The sequence below is a fragment of the Canis lupus genome, chromosome 6, assembly GCF_011100685.1.
Source record: "Canis lupus familiaris isolate Mischka breed German Shepherd chromosome 6, alternate assembly UU_Cfam_GSD_1.0, whole genome shotgun sequence".
Lineage (NCBI taxonomy): Eukaryota > Metazoa > Chordata > Mammalia > Carnivora > Canidae > Canis > Canis lupus.
Genome location: NC_049227.1, coordinates 47,811,620 through 47,826,954, shown reverse-complemented (window position 1 = coordinate 47,826,954; position 15,335 = coordinate 47,811,620). Strand labels below are relative to the sequence as shown.

The 15,335-nt window shown below is 34.3% G+C and overlaps 1 long non-coding RNA gene across 1 annotated transcript in view; it reads right to left on the bottom strand.

Annotated features, from left to right (window-relative positions):
* LOC102152700 overlaps window positions 1-14,815 on the bottom strand; it is a 49,772-nt gene extending 34,957 nt beyond the window's left edge. The window contains exons 1-2 of the long non-coding RNA XR_005361135.1: window positions 14,544-14,815; window positions 9,653-9,715 (exon numbers count right to left, since the gene is read on the bottom strand). This is a non-coding gene — a long non-coding RNA (uncharacterized LOC102152700). The remainder of the gene's footprint in view (window positions 1-9,652; window positions 9,716-14,543) is intronic.
* Window positions 14,816-15,335: the final 520 nt, after the last annotated feature.

Here is a 15,335-nt window from a genome sequence, read left to right as displayed (position 1 = left end):
TGGCATCATTTATCTGTCTTTACAAATAATTCTGGCCTCTTTGTTGAAAATAGACTGCCAGGAGGCTAAAGATAGAAACAAAGAAGACTGGGAGGAGGAGGCATTGTAAAATTCCAGGTAAAAGTTGATGGAATCTTGGACTACAGTGGTGGCAATGGATGAGAGAACTGGCCAAATTGCAAAAACATCCATTTTGAAGATAAACAGGATTCTTAACACCAAAGATTCTAAAATTATTATAATACGATACTAGAAGGTGTTACTTTGATATTTATAACATGATACTAGAAGGTGTTACTTTGGTACATTACTCTAATTTTAATGAATTTTGAAATAGTTTTATTTGAAACCACATTTTATATAGATACTAGCACAATAATTCTCTATTTCTCTTTTTGATAACTGTAATGCTCAAATTTAATGGATTCATTCATTTTTACTAAGTTTGAAAAATAAACCAATTTATTTTTTGAGCAAAGAAGTCCCAGTCTCCAAATGAAGAAAATACATAGGGGAAATAATTTTTGCATTTACCAAATGACACTGGTATGTATAAAATCAGTGGAACTTTTTGTAATTTGTTTTTATTAAAGTATAGCATATGGGCAATACAAGTCAAAAAAAAAAAAAAAAAAAAAAACCAAAACACACTTTTAAGAATTTTTACAAAGTAAGCCCGACCATTTAACCAAAACTCAGATAAAGAATTATAACATTAGGAAAATGGAGATTGTTCCCTTAGGAAAATGTCATCTGGTGACCCTTCTAATTATTACTTACCCTCATGGGATAACCACTATTCTGACTTCTAACAGTTTAAATTAGTTATATATATATATATATATATATATATATATATATATATATATTTAACCTTATACAAATGGAATTGTATATTATGTGTTAATCTGTTTTCCTTCACTCAACAGTATTTGTGAGGTTCACTCAGGTCATTACATATAATTGTAGTTGGCTCATTTTCATTGTTGAATATGGTACTATGGTACTCCATTATGAATCTATCACAATTTATCCATCTAATTGCTGGGGATTTGAGTTATTTCCATTTTTGGCTATTATATACATGTTCATATATTTTGGTGATCATAACTGAAAGTTCTGTTGAGTAGATACTCAAGAGTATACAGGGCATGTATATGTCCAATATAATAGATAGAATCCACCTCCATAGTAACACTGCACCAGTTTACACTTCCACTGGAAGTGGGGGTCTATTTCTGGGCTTTCTATTCAGTACTACTGATTTATGTGTCTACTCTCTGACCAACGCCACATGTTCTTGATAGCTGTAGTTTTTCATAAAGACTTGAAATTGGATAGTGTGACTTCTCAGACTGTATTTATTCTTCCTGTTCAGTATTTTTTAGGATCTACCCTTTTCTATATGAATTATTGACTCAATTCATTAATATGCATAGGATGGCTAGATGGAATTTTTATTGAGATTATGTTGGACATATAGATCAAGCTCGAAAGAACTGGCATCAAAACAATTTTGATTCTTCTGATCCATGGACATAAAATACCTTATATTTATTTAGATCTTTGATATTTTCATTACACAGCCTCATAGTTTTCTGCCTGTGAATTATTTTGTCAGAAAAAAGTATTTTGGAGGGGGAGGAGAAGAGGAGGTGCTATAGTAAATGGTATTGCTTATTTTAATTTCTGAGTTAAAATGTATAGAAAAGTATTGTCTTTTGTATACTCGTCAGGTATCCTGCAATCTGGAATAAATTTTTACTCTTAGTTCAGGATTATTTTAGATTGCTTGAGATTCTCTACAAAGACAATCATCTGTATACAAAGATACCAGTTTTATTTCTTTATAATCTGTGTATCTTTTATTTTTGTTTTTTCTTATTGTATTAGCTAGAACAATCAATATAATGTTGAATATGAGTGGTAAGATCAGGCATCCTTGCTTTGTGCTTGATCTTACAGAAAAATGTGTTAAGTCTCTCACTAATAAGCATCACATTACTGTAGGTTTTTCGTATTTGTGCTTTATTAGGCTAAGGAAACTCCCCTCTCAATTCCTATATTTTTTTTTTACTTTTTTCTTTAAACAAATGGATGTTTAATTTTATTGACTACTTTTATGCATCTATTTATATAACTATGTTTTTTTCTTATTACAGTGTTAATATAATAAATTATATTGACTAATGTGCAAATAATTGGGTCAAGTTTCGATTCCTGCAATGACCCCATTGGTCAGGATTTATTATCCCTTTTACTTATTGCTGGATTAAATTGATAATACTTTCTTAAGGATTTTGCTTTTATGTTCCTGAAGGATACTAATCTATAGTTTTCTTTCTTTGTAAGCTCTTTATCTGCTTTTGGTAATAGAGCAATGCTAAGCTGATGAAATGGTCAAGAAGTATTCCATAGCTTTTTGGGGGAAGAGATTGTGGAAAATTAGTATTATTTTCCCGTTAAATATTTGGTTGAATTTCTCTGAACCTAGTGCTTCTCTCTTTTCCTTCCTTCCTACCTTCCTTCCTTCCATCTTTCCTTCCTTCCTTCCTTCCTTCCTTCCTTCCTTCCTTCCTTCCTTTCCTCCCTCCCTCTCTCTCTCTGTCTTTCTCTCAAAGGTTTTAAATTAACTCAATTATTAACTACTTTGTTAGGTTTATGGCTATTCATCTTACCTATTTTTACTCAAGTGAGTATTTAGACTTACAAAACAATTGTTTTATTTTATCTTAGTCATCAAATTTGTGGGCATAGAGTTTTTAAAATAATCTATCATTTTTTAATGCCACAGAATCATTAAAATTACTCCTTTTGGTAATATATGTATGTATTCTTTCCTTTTTTTCTTGGCTAACCTAGCTAGTTTATAAATTTTATTGATTTTTTTAAAAATAGCTTTTAGTTTTATTGGTTTTCTCTATTTTTTCCTGTTTTAAATTTCATTGATTTCTGCTCTTATTTTCATTTCTTTTCTCTTGCTAGCTTTTTATTTAACTTTCTTTTCTTTCTCTTCTTTACTAAGGTAAGAACTCAGATTACTAATTTCAGATATTTTTTTATTTTCTAATGTTATATTAAATGCAAATTTTCCTCTAAGTACCACATCCCTAAAGACTCTGGGATTCTACTATACTCCACAGGCTTTGATAAATTGTATTTTTTTTTTCATTTAATTCAAAATACTTTCAAAGTTTTCTTAGGACTTCTTTGATCCTTGTAATATTTAAGACTGTTCATTTACTTTCCAAATATTGGGGATTCTTCCCAGCTATCTTTATGTTAATGATTTCCTAATGTAATTCCATTATAGCTTGAGAACATATTTTATGTGATTCAAGTATTTTTAACATAAATCTTGGTCTGTCTTGATGAATGTTCCATGTAAACTTGAAAAGTATATTCTACTGTTGTTGGATGGAGTATTTTCTACATATCAATTAGATCATATTGATCTAATTAGTGCTGTTAAAGTAATTCTCACTGTTTTTCTGACTGCTTGATTCAGCAGTTACTGACAGAGGAGGATTGAAGTCTCCAACTGTAATAATTCTTTCCAGTTATATCAGTTTTTTTCCTCATTTGTTTTTATCTTTGCTGTATGGAATATACATATTTAAGATTGTTATATTTTCTTGGAGAATTAACCAGTCATTGCATAATGCCCCTCTTTATCACTGACATATTTCCTTGTTCTTAAGTCTGATTTCTCTGAAATTAATATAACTACTCTAGTTTTCACTAACTAGAGTTGCCTGGTGTATCTCTCTCCATAATTTTACTTTTAACCAATCAAAGTCTTTATATTAGGGATGCCTGGGTGGCTCAATGTTTGAGCTTCTGTCTTTGGCTCAGGTCGTGATTCTGGGGTCCTGGGATTGAGTCCTGCATTAGGCTCCCCTCAGGGAGCCTGCTTCTTCCAATGCCTATGTTTCTGCCTCTCTCTGTGTGTCTATCATGAATAAACAAATAAAAAGAACAAAGTCTTTATATTAAAGTGGGTTTCTTGTAGAAAACATATAGTTGTATTTTGTTTTTTTAAACATCATTGACAATCTCTTCATAACTAGTATGTTTAAAATATTCTCAATTAAAATGTTGATATAGTTGAATTAGTATTTAACATTATTGTAACTGTATCTATAACTGTTTTCTATTAATTGCATTAGCTCTTTTCTTCTCTCTACTTTTTTGTTTTCTTTGATTTTAATTGACCTTTTTATATAATTCCTTTTTATCTCCTCTCTTAATGTATTTGTTCTCTGAAGAAAATTTTAATGGTTGTCCTAGAGCAGTTTGACTGTTAGTTTTAAGATCTGTGGTAACAAAATGCCACAAAGGATGGATTCAAGCAAAAGAAATTTATTCCCTCACAGCTCTAGAGCCCAGAATTCTAAAATCAAAATGACACAAGACCATACTTCCTTTAAAGGCTCATGTCTTTCCTCACCTCTCGCTAGCTTTTGGTAGTTGCTGGCAGCCCTTCTGTTCCCTGGTTTGCAACTCTATCACTTCCAATATCTGTTTCCGGTGTTATGTGGCATTCTCCTGGTGCTTCCTCTGTCTCCATATGACAGTCTTCCCTCTGTGTTTGGGTGCCCAGATTTCCCTTATCTAATAAGGACATCAGTTACTCCATTAAGGCCTGTTCTGATCCAACAGCACTTCATTTTAGCATGATTACATCAGCAAAGGCCTTACTTCCAAATAAGTCTATATTCACAGGTACTGGAGATAGGACAAAACATGTCATTTGGGGGGAAACAGTTCAACCTACAGTCAACATGATATGCCTAAGTGTATACTTCTTTCAGCATCTATCACCCTCAGTGTGCTCTAAGCTAACTAGATCTGTGGTTTTATGTCTGTTAGTTTTTGGAAATTTCTCAGCTATTTTTAGTTCAAAAATCTCTTCTGTTCTCCATGTCTTTCCCTTTAGGTATTCAAATTGTGTGTATGTTACCTCTTTTAATCTGTTCCCTATATCCATAGTTCTTAGATATTGTTATATTTCACTCTTTTTTTTTTTTCCCTCTGTGAATTTTAGTTTGGAAAGTGTCTACTGAATTACCTTCAAGCTCATTGATTCTTTTTCAGCTATGGCTGGCCTACTGAGGAGCCCATCAAAGGCATTCTTTATTTCTATTACTATTTCTGATTTGTAGCATTTCTTCAAGAATTTCTATTTCTCTGCTTATATTGCCCATCTGTTCTTGCATATGGTCTATTTTTTTCATTAGAGTCTTTAACATAATAATCATAGTTAATTTACATTTCCTGTCTAATAATTTTAATCTTTGTGCTCTATTTGAGTGATTCTGATGATTGCTTTGTCTCTGTAGCCTGTGTTTTTTCTTGCCTTTTGTCATGCCTTGTAAGTTTTTGTTAAAAGTCAGAAATGCTGTAGAAGTTAAAACCTGAGGTGAATAGGCTTTACTACAGGGACTTATGTTAATTGGCTGGGATTTGGTCTGCATTTAATATTTGTTGTAAATTTACAGGTACCAGAGGCTTCCAACCCCTCTAGTTTCTTTGTTTTTATCTTCTCTTTTGGCTTTCCAGCTTTTCTTTGTATAGTACCTTGGAAAGAGTCTTTGTCTCACTCTTTCCACTGTGATCCACTGTTATCCTGCTACAATCTTAGTGTGGCAGTAGGTTGTGGGGGACAGTGTATGTTCAATATTCTTCTAGTCAATCTAAATATTTCAGGGGGCTTTCCACTCATGCCTATGGCTTTGCATGTGTGTCTGTCTTTGCCTCCAGTGGTATAAATTTGTCTTTCCTCTTGATCTTGCTTTTTTCCCTATCTTCCATGTTTCCATCCTATTTTCTTGAAGTCTAATTTCCTGTTTATTCTGTTTTCTTAATTTAGGAAAGACTGAAAGACTGGAGGGGACTGGAGGGAGGAAGAGTTCCCTTCTTTTGGCCCAAATGAAGTTTTAGAATTGTACCCTGATGAAGTCTTTTCCTTTTAAAAATAGGCCTTTGTTTTGGAGAAGGCTGTGGATGTGTTTGCCAATGCTTACTTTTCCCCCTCCTACTGCCAGGGACTCTAGAGGTTATTTCTCAAATATTCACTGTAACAACCAGATAGAACTCTCTGTTCACAACCCAGTATGGTTGATCCCTCTAGTACTACTAAGATAAGACACTATTGAGTAATCTACCTCATGCTCCATAGAGATAGGTTTTCAATTCAGGCTAGTGGGAATAAGTACTTTCTCTCTGAACATCCTGTAAACTCTAGTGTCATGTTCTCTGTGTACTCTTGCCTTTTTCTGCCCCTGGCTTTACTCTTCTATTACGCTGCTTGCAAACACTTTCCAAGCAGTTATAAGGGGAATCTTAACTTATACCTCAGTTGTCTTCCATCTTTCAGGGATCACCATCCTTTGTTGTCTATTGTCTTGAGTCTTTTGCTTCATGTATTTTTCTAGTTTTTAATTATTTCAGGTAGGAGAGTGAATAGGATCCTTGTTATACTACATTGGTAGGAAGCAGAAATCATTCTATTGCTTTCTAATAGGATCTGTAAGGGGCTTGCTCATATTAATATTCATTATTAAAACACAATAAAATCATGTTTTCAAGAATAATTTCAAGTCTATGTCAAGTTGAAATATTTTTATTTGTATTCATTCCATTAGATTGCTTTTACAAGCTTCTCAAGCAAGCATTAGATAATGCCATTCAGGCAGGCTCAGGACCGAGGTGAGACCAGTGAAGCATCTAGAGTGCAAAATTTAATAATGTACTTACTCTTAGGGTAATGCAAGTCCATGACCTTAAGAGTTAATGCCTTTCTAAGAGTGGATATGGGAGAATGAATGCTTTTATCATTTCTTATTATGCAAACATAAGGCAAATACCTATTCACTAGAAGTTCTGAAAGTGCTGAAGTACCACATGTAGATCCTGGATAGTATTCTGTTTTTAAGTGCAAATTGCGTATAGTATTTTCCAAAATTATGACCTGCATAAGTGGAGAAATATGCTTTATTTAATTTCCAGAAATCCAGATTAAGATTTTTCCAGCATCTTAAGATTGTTATTTTTAAAATGATTGTTATTATTGGTCCTGTTATTTATTCAAGCATGTAATCACAGAAGGGAGATTGAGATAGATTTAATACTTGGGATAGGCAACTTCATCTTCTACTCTCCTCAAAATAAAAAATGCCTGAACATAACTGATCTGGGCTTGGTGTGATGTAACTTGGAATAACTGTAGGCTTTCTGTGCACTGAATTTGGTAGGTTGGGAATTATATTATTAAACTATTGTCCAGTACAATAAATAGCTCTGAGGGTATGAGTCAGGGCCTCTAAAAGGAAATTATTCTAGAAGCAATTCACTACCTCATTTTTTTTCTATAACTCTAAAGATTTCAGAAGTAACTTATTAAATGTTAAAAATAAAAAAAACATGTAATGTGTAGAATTAGAGAGGACTTTTATGGCATTTTTAAGCAAGACCTAAATGTTAAGTGTCACTTCCATGAGGTTGGAATCAATGTACCCAATAAGGAATATGAATGTCAGGAAATGGTTCCTACTCTGAGGTGTATACTCATCCAGGCTCTAGGTGTCCAACAATGTGCAAAAGAGACATGTCAATGCCCTCCTGGAGTTTATAGTTTGTTAGAGAAGAGAGATCCTCCTAAAAATACCACAGAATAAATGTAAACATATTGGTATATTGTGCTATGCAAGAGATACAGCTGCTATGGTAAGAGCTGAAAATAGAGATATTTAAACTGGCCAGGGTAAGTTACCCTAGGAAGTGATACTTGACATGAAATCTAATATGAATAGGAGCTACCTAGGCAAAATAAATGTGCAAGAGAAATAAGTGGCTGGAGGGAGTAGGGGACTGAAAGGAGACTGGTCTATCTCCAGTGAAAAGAAAAAGAATGAATGTGGGGGCAACATGGCTTTGTTGATACCTTGCGGCTGAACTATATGAAAGAAAGTCTCTTGGTCAAGTTATTTTAAGAACAATGGAAAACCAATAAAAGATTTTTGACAGGGTATAAAAATCATCATATTTGCATGTTAAAAAACTTTGCTCTGGATGTGTTGTGGGGAACAGACTGAAAGTGTGCCAGAGTGGAGGCCTGGAGACGATTGAAGGAACAATTGAAGTATCCATGTCAGACATAATATGAACGTGAATTTGAGTGGTGGTGAAACTAGGCTAAATATAGACTCAAGAAATATTTTGAAAACAAAATTCACATTTTAACTTATTTCGTATTTGTAAGTTAGTAAAGCTATTGACAAAAGATTTGTATATAATTTAACCCCTATGGGGTGAATCTTTGTGGGAATGCTTATTACCCAGAATATCTTGCTTTCAGTACTTCATGGGGAATGAAGATTTTATATATTAAATTTGGGACAAATATGGAGCATATCCCAGAACAAATTCATGTGTAATTTGGGAGACATATCAATAAACACATGGAAAGCGGTAGATGGGAGGATGAACAAAAGACATTTTGGGATGTGTTTGTGTTTTTTTTAATAGTAAGTAGGAGATTTAAATCCAGACTCAGAATCAAGTTCTCCCTGATACCACAATATGGCTCTTAAGTTGGGGAACAGGTCACCTAATGCCTAGTACCTTAGGACAGAGATTTGGGACATAAAGTCAGTTGAGTATAGTATCAATTTTCTTCCCCAAAAGTGTTTAGCTAATAGAAAGCCAAGGAAGAAGTCTTAAATCTATTTATTGTGAAAAATAATAAGGATGTTATGTTGATCTTATCTGTCTAATTTTAAGATTGGTGAGCAATTGAGTACAAACTCAACTGACCAAGCCACTCAGGTGCCCCTTAAATTTATTTTGTAAGTGATACATGATTATCCATGTTACAAAATTTGAAATATTTGCATTCTATTATTTATGAGTATAATTTATTTCATACATCAGAAAAGTACATATATTTCTGAGTCCAGATTTTTAGAAGTGGGGCAGCCCGTGTGGCTCAGGAGTGTAGCGCCACCTTCAGCCCAGGGTGTGATCCTGGAGACCCAGGATCCAGTCCCACGTCAGGCTCCCTGCTTGGAGCCTGCTTCTCCCTCTGCTGTGTCTCTGCCGCACTCTCTCTCTCTCTGTGTCTCTCTTGAATAAATAAATAAAATATTTAAAATAAATAAATAATAAATAAATATTTTAAAGTGTGAAATGTGCTCACAAAAAATGCATGTCCAATAAATTTATTACTAAATACTATAGCAGTAGCATGAATCCTGAGTTCAAAAGATATTTTGTTATGCTTCTCTTGACTTTTGCAAAGTGATTGATTAAAAAATTCAATGCTAGGGACGCCTGGGTGGCTCAGTGGCTGAGCATCTGCCTTTGGTTAAGGGCGTGATCTCAGGGTCTGGGATTGAGTCCCACATCGGGCTCCCTGTGAGGAGCCTGCGTCTCTCTCTCCCTGTCTCTGCTTCTATCTCTGTGTCTCTCATGCATAAATAAATAAAATCTTGAAAAAAAATTCAATGCTATGCTTGAATTTGATACAGCAAAGAATGAAATTCAAGGTCATTGATGATTTAAGATTAGTTGGGTATCTAACTTTCTGTTGTTAGAAAATAAACCATCCCAAAATTTAGTAGCAAAACACTAATCATTTTATTATACTTACAGTTTGTGAGTCAGAAATGCAGATTGGACACAGTTTGGATGGCTTGTCTATGTTCCATGATGTCTAGGGTTTTAGATGAAAAGATTAAAATGGTTGTAGGTAACTTGAGTAGCTGGAGACTAGAATCATATAGACACATTTTCAAACAATTATCTTGTGCCAGAGATGGGATGACTCAAATTTGGGTTTAGCTGGAACTGTCAACCCAGAATGTCTACGTGGTCTTTTTGTGAACATGGGCTTTCTCATGGCATTGCTTCAAGCTAGTAGGACACCTTACATGATGACCCAGGGCTCTAAGAAGGAGTGTTTCAGATAACAAGACAAAACCATATGGCCTTTTATGAGTTAGTTTTAGAGTCACATAGCATTATTTGTACCATATTCTACTGGTTGAAGCAATCACTAGCTTGCCCAATTTCAAGGTTAGGTGACATAGACTCTACAGCATGATGGAATAAGTGTCAAAGATTTTGTGACCATGTTTCAAAACTGCCACAGACCTGAATAGTAACATTGAGAGGCTATTCTCACCACTTTTGAGATGTGATGCATTTGTAGCAGAAAAGCTATGGTGAAACATTCCAGAACACTTTTAGAATTTAGATAATGATTTATTCAGTGATTCAGTTCAATACATTCTAAATTCCAGATTCATGTCTTTTGAATTGTCAATACTCTTGACCGTCTCAACTATCTTCTTAGCAAAATTGTTGTCAGTAGACTTTTTTTCAAGATTTTATTTATTTAACAGAAAAAGAACACAAGCAGGTGGAGTGGTAGAGGAGAAGGAAAAGCAGGTTTAACCCTCTAAACCACTCAGGCACCCCAAGTAAGGCTTTCCTGACACAGAATCCCTACTGAGCAGGGACCCTGATGTGGGGCTCAATCCTCAGATTCTGGGTCATGACCTGAGCCGAAGGCCGGTGCTTAACTGACTGAGCCACCCAGGCACCCCATGCCGTCAATAGTCTTACAGATGCATACGAGCATATATTTTAATCTAAAGTAATAATTCAGAATATGGAATATCCAATAATAGTTTATTCTCTTCAATTATCTGCAATACCTCATACTTAAAGGATACAATTTACATTTAAAATATCACTAGGTAGACAGGGATTTCTGAATATGTCTATATGTCTTGTGAAGAGAATTTTTCATTTAATACAGATTGCTGTATCCAAGTCAGTAAAATAGTATTTGAATTGTCATACTCTCTTTTCATATGCTTTGAAGCCTAGGAATATTCTCTTTTGGAGAACTGGAGATCGAAATGGTATTTGTTAAAAGGGAATTCCACATGTACTTCAAAAACTGACACAATACTGGAATGCAACACATTAATGGAATGAATGAAAACATAGAGGGTAGGTTTCTTTTAAAGATACTACATCTAAGTTGGAACTTTATACTTTAAGAAGAATATCAAGGAACTGGAGAGAAATCAATCAACTGGTGATTCAGAAAAATTAGCACTTTTAAACTTTTAAGTTATATAGGATATTTTCCTTTAATCATATTTATATAATATATGTTCTATTCAAATAATTTTAATATGTGTAATATCACACTGGATTTTTACAAAAGCATCTAGATTTCTTCACAAAATGCAGCAATTAGTCAGGACAAGAATTTTACATAAGATCACATGATATTGACTTCTCTCTGATAAATCATTATAATAAATCATTTAAGATAAATCATAAATCATTATGATCCTTTAGAGGAGTCAGAAAAATTGTGTTTGTGTCACAAGCTTTCAACAGAAAAAAAAAATTTAACCTCTAGAAGAGAAAAATCCAAGGAAAAATAATTAAATGCCATGGAATCTTCTACATTAGGTTTGTATATGTAAGCTAATAACTTGGGACTAAAAATAGTATAAGAACACTTCCACATATCTCAGACTGTAGACTTCTAAAAACAGGCTTATATGAGTTTTTTATTAAGCTGTGCTTCCTCCTGAAAATTGATTTAAATGAGAGTGATGGAACAAAACAGGCATAAATCAACAAAAACAAATAAAAAGGGAATAGATGTAACCATAAATATGGCATATCAATAAATTTCTAGAAGCCAGAGTGTGGATGGAAAGCATTGATTGATTTAGAAAATGGGAAAAATAAAACTGAGGTCTGCAAGAAAGAAGCCAATAAGTAAGGCTTACTCTTTTTTTTTAAGATTTTGCTTATTTATTTATTTATTCATTCATTCATTCATTCATTTGATAAAGAGAGAGCACACAAGCAGAGAGAGAAGCAGGTGGAGTAGCAGAGGAAAAGAGAGAAGCAGGCTCTCTGCTGAGGAGGGAGCCCACTGCAGGGCTGGATCCCAAGACCCTAGGATCATGACCTGAGCTGAAGTCAGACACTTAACCCACTAAACCACCCAGACACCCCAAGTGAGGCTTTCCTGACACAGAATCCACAAGATTTGGGGCTCAGAGGCACCAGGTACCTCTGGAGAAGGGATGTTGGTGAGTTTAGAAACCTACAAAGATATTTAGGCCTTCTGAGATTTGCCCCTATTTGAAGAAACAGATAAATTCCCTGACTAACCCTGGCATATATATGGAAAGTATATATATGGAAAATATATATATATTCCATCTTTCCATATGTGTGTGTGTATGTACACACACATTTATACACACGTACATGGAACGATTTAACTAGACAGTCTGTATTCCAAAATAAAAACTAAGAGTAGGCATAAAGTACTGTTCTTTAAAAGATGATACTGGATGATTAAATGTCAATATAAAAGTCTTTTCCACTTCTAGATTCTCAAAAGCCCTCATTGCATTGCCCTGTGGGAATTGAAGCTTGGGAAAAGAGCACAGGAAAAATGATTATCTGGCTACTGTTTTGCCATAATAAACTGTCCCTTTTCTCTGACTCATTAGTTGTGTGTTTTCAGCCAGAATCCATGAAAACGAAGCATGCTAATATGCTACCTTGCAATTAGGGGAGAATATCAGCCTCTTCACAGTTCTTACAATCACCGATTGTAAATCAGAAAATGAGGTTTGGTGAGGTTGGACAATCTGCTCAAGGCCACACAACTAACAGGAAGGAAAGCTTGCTTCTGAACTATCTAAGTTACTCCAACTTCACAAACAGATATGCTATTTGAGTTAATACTTTTGAGAAGGGCAATCTCCAGGTAAAAAGAACTGAGGGACAGGGGATTATCTGTGTATCACTCGTGCATGAGATATATCACATTTTCAGTGGCATGCCTCTGGAATTACCAGTAAATTCTTCAGAAGGGTAAGCTTTACCTTCCTTTAAAACAAGTGAAACTCTAAGAATGGTATTCTTTAAAATCAGCAATGTACCCGTAAGCTGTAAATTTTTCCTAAGTGTCATTACAATATGTTCCTTCTTTTGAGAGATTTATGGATGGAATTAGTTCTAACAATGAGGTATTAAAGCAATGTGATATTAAGGAACACTGGTCTTTATGATCCTTAGCTTCATAACAAGAGTGGCAGTGTTTGGGCCAAACAGACAATAAAAATCAAACTGAAAAAAGCCACAACATGATTTCAAACATGTGAAGCTGCTGCTGCCGAGTAATGGTTAGCCTTGACCAGCATCTGTCTTTCCTACTTCTTCTGATTGCCTTCCAACTATGGGAACCACAGGAATTGACTCCAGGCAAATAAAGCACTGGACGTGTGATGGTAATCTTTGCCACAAAATAAATGAGCTGGTCTGGAAAACTTCACCTTCAGAAGGAGACTTTTACTTTTTGTTAAAATAGCATAATCTGTTCCTAAGATACCGACTAAGTGAAGCTCAGAGTTCAGTTGTATAGGTGGGTGAAAAAGAGAAGAGATATACATTATCTAGAAAATCACATGCACCTTCATATTTTTCTTTTTTCTTTCAAGCTCTTAACATAGTGCTAAAAAAGAAGCTTAGCTATCCAAAAAAAAAAAAAAAAAAAAAGTTTATCAATAAAAATTCGAATCTATCTTGCAACTTGAAATTTTTCCATTTCTCCTGGTTTCTCAGAGCATTTGAGGGAGTCCAGCAGCCATAGAGGGTTGGGAGAAACAGAACAACAGTACTGTCCTGCTGATCTCTCCTCGGTAGCAGTCTCAGTTTCCAAGTCTGTTTACAAACATGAAAATTGAGTCTTATAGACATTTAGATGGCAAGACACAATTATTACGTAGCATACTCCAGATTCAAAACTGGTAGGCCCTAACCTTCAAACTGTAACATTTTTCTTTTCTTTCTTTTATATTATTATTATTATTTTTGGCTTCTTACAGGAAAATGCCATACGGCAGAAGAGGCAAAAAAAAAAAAAACAAAAAAAAAACACTAAAATGTAGGAGCTCCTGGCTGGCTCAGTCAGTTGATCACCCAACACAGTTTCTGCTCAGGCCATTATCTCAGGGACGTGGGATTGAGCCCTGCATAAGGCTCAGTGCTCAGTGTGGGGTCTGCTTGAGAGACTCTCTCTCTTTCTCTCCCTCTACTTCTGCCTTTCCCCCTGCTCAGGCTGCCTGTCTCTCTCTGTCTCAAATAAGTTAAACAAACAAACAAACAAACAAATAAATAAAGCTTTTTTTTTAAAAAAAAAAAGGCAATAAAATGTAACCAAACTCATGTTTTCCTTATTTGAAGTTTTCCATGGCTAGTCCTATACAGTTTCAAAGACTCAAAAGAATAATAAAATGTAAATTGAAATCACATTATCTAAGAGCAAATTAGGACAAAATAAAAATCTTCAATATGATAGTTTTAGCTGAGGTCTTTCTTTCTTTCTTACAGGAAAAACACTGTGCAAATGAGTATAAGAATTATGTCAGTACATATCCATTAGTATGTAAGCATCATAAGGTTGTGATAAAGGTATTTATGTTACTTACTGGTATATCCTCAGCACACGGAATGATGTTGATTATCTAGCAAATTATTAATAAATATAAATTAAATATGTTAATAAATGGAAGTGATTAAATCTTTTTGTCTTCAAGCTCAACTTCAGATAATTCTATGTATGGATTCATTCCCATCAAAGTTTGTGGGCAAATCCAGATGATATGTGGAAGTAGATTAGAAACTCCTTCTTCAAAAAAAAAGAAAAAGAAAAAGAAAAAGAAACTCCTTCTTCACCAATGGTAAGATCTAGAATCAACCTTGTGGCCTTATCTAGGTGCACTATGAGGTCACAATTTGCTTTTAAGCTACTTTGAGCCAGCTAAGCAGCACATTTCTACTTTAACTTCCATTGTATAAGTCAAGCCCATATGAATAGCTATCATCTAGGATCAGAGATCTGTCCTACTGGGTAAAGGTCTGATCTTCAGTCTAGCCCTATCTTCTTTCCACCAAAGCTCAATTGACCTTGTGTTCCAATAACTGATTTGTCTGCTACCTTGCCATAGGTAACAACTACCAGCCCTCACCAATATATCAAATCTATTAGATAACATTCAATGATGTACTTTACATAATGTATTTAAACTTTTTCCTAACTTGTACATTCTTCAAAAGAAGTGACTTTTTGATTCACTCAAAAAATGTATTGAATACTATGTTATGGCTCTAATATATATTCAACAAATTCTTGTTCATGGACTAGACAAATTTCATCTTATATGTAATACATGGAACTGATATAGTTGAGAGAGAGAAAAAGGAAGGAAGCCCTTTTATGC